This window comes from Halyomorpha halys, unplaced genomic scaffold, assembly GCF_000696795.3.
Source record: "Halyomorpha halys isolate HHAL.00 unplaced genomic scaffold, Hhal_1.1 Scaffold5122.1, whole genome shotgun sequence".
Taxonomy (NCBI): domain Eukaryota; kingdom Metazoa; phylum Arthropoda; class Insecta; order Hemiptera; family Pentatomidae; genus Halyomorpha; species Halyomorpha halys.
In genome coordinates this window covers 1-2,096 of record NW_027104934.1, presented here as the reverse complement: position 1 = coordinate 2,096, position 2,096 = coordinate 1, and the positions used below count along the sequence as shown (strand labels likewise).

Sequence of the window (2,096 nt, the reverse complement as noted above, 5' to 3'; positions counted from 1 at the left end):
GAACCACCAGTACCAGAACCTGAAACAGAAGCACCAGCCCCGGAACCAGAACCTGAACCACCAGTACCAGAACCTGAAACAGAAGCACCAGCCCCAGAACCAGAACCTGAACCCCCAGTACCAGAACCTGAAACTGAGGCCCCAGCCCCAGAACCAGAACCTGAAACTGAGGCTCCAGCCCCAGAACCAGAACCTGAACCCCCAGTACCAGAACCTGAAACTGAGGCCCCAGAACCAGAACCTGAAGCACCTGCGGCTGAAGAACCAGCAGTAGAACCTGAAGCACCTGCAGCTGAACCTGAAGTTCCAGCACCAGAAGCTTAATATCCTAACCCCACATAGCAAATTTTTTCTAAGAAATAAAACATCCTGATTTCTAACTAAAATTATCCTGCCTAAAATATTTTTATATAAATATATCCGTTAACGAGTGGAATTAGTGAAAATATGGAATCTTTACCCAATTTTTCGCCTTAAACTGTCTTGAGGAAAGAATGTTACTTGCATTTCTAACTTTTGTAATGATAACCAATAACCCTACTTATTTAATAATTTAATAAAGCCAGGGATGATTTAAATGTTAACAACTCAGAATATCTGAATAGTTATTTAGAAGGTTTTGTTTAGTAGTGACGTTTAACTGCTTGTTGAACAAAGTTTTAATAGTTCCACAAGTTGCTGTAATTTAGATTTGCATTATCGATCTAGACTCGATAGATCAAGAAATATGATTTAGAAAGTCTAGAAAATAAATATCATGCCATTATTAGCAGTGAATTATCAAATATTATTAATGCCATAGTATTTATCATACCAATAACATCTTAACTCGAACAGAAACATTTCATTTACTCAATTATCTAATTCAAATACTAAACATTAGATTGCTACACAGCACTGTAAAGTAGTCATAATTCCATAGCGCTCATACACGTACAAATTCACCACTGTTTTTCAAAAAACTTCTCTGCGAAAGGAGTTTTGAGAGAGAAAGTGGATCAAGTTAGTATAATGATTAAATGCTTAAGTCTCACCTGAGTGGGAAACAACTAACATTTTATATAAGTTAAAAGACAACAATGAGATTAGATTAAAATAACATTGATTGCAGTTTATTTATAATTCTATCTTTATGCTCAAAATGATATTGCCATACGTACCTATTCCCTTAATTCTAAGACATATATTTTTACTTTAACCTGCTGTAGTGTTGAGTAATCCAAAAAATAAAATTAATAAGTTTAAAAAAATAACCGATGAAATGAAAATCAGTGGACAAAATTGGAAATTTCAATTCTGAATTAATTAGCAACATTATTGATGTGTTAAATTATCAACATGAATTAATTAACATTAACAACTTAATGTTCTGCTGGAAACAAGAAGCGTTCACGGTATTTTGATAGGTCTTAACGACACTGCCCAATTCTCTGTTGAAAGCGCCATTTTTATGTTAGTTATGTAACTGATTTTAGCTAATTTTTAATTGAACTCTTTCCTTTGCCAAAGCGCATATAACACTATAGTTTTATCAAACTATATGTATCCGATAGTCCTTTTCAAGAACGGAATATATTTTGACTATATTTAAAAAGTAAAAAACCATATTTGACAATGTTTTTCATATATTTGCTCAAAGTCCGAGCCTTAAATTAATATATTACAATAATTGATTAATCAAAAAAGGAAACATATAGTAATATAGTTTTAAATTATTTATTCTGTCATTCTTTTCACATGAAGTATAACGTTATTAACAAGTTTTTCAACAAAGCCATAAAAATAATGGATGAAATTAGATTGGTAAAAAGAAAAGAAAAGTTATTTAGTATGTTTCAGGAAAACTTTTATCGCATAGCGTTAATAAAGAAAATATGTAAATTAAATATCAAAAAATCCAAAATAAAAGAAATTGACAAAAATAACAATAGAAGTGAAAATGCAATAAGATATAATACAAAGTACTATAGTTGTAATTATATAAAAGATTTGTCAGCAGGGGTAAAAAGGTCTTTAAAGGATTAGGGTATGGAAGAAATTTCATTATTTTTAAAACCATACAATAAATTAAAAAATTATTATAGTAAAACAAAGCA

At 31.1% G+C, this 2,096-nt stretch overlaps 1 long non-coding RNA gene across 1 annotated transcript; it reads right to left on the bottom strand.

The window, feature by feature from the left end:
• Positions 1 to 29: 29 nt before the first annotated feature.
• On the bottom strand, positions 30 to 771 carry LOC136795481 (uncharacterized). Its single transcript, XR_010843107.1, has 2 exons — positions 299 to 771; positions 30 to 241 (listed from the first exon to the last, which is right to left on the bottom strand). It is a non-coding gene; the product is annotated as an uncharacterized lncRNA (long non-coding RNA).
• Positions 772 to 2,096: the final 1,325 nt, after the last annotated feature.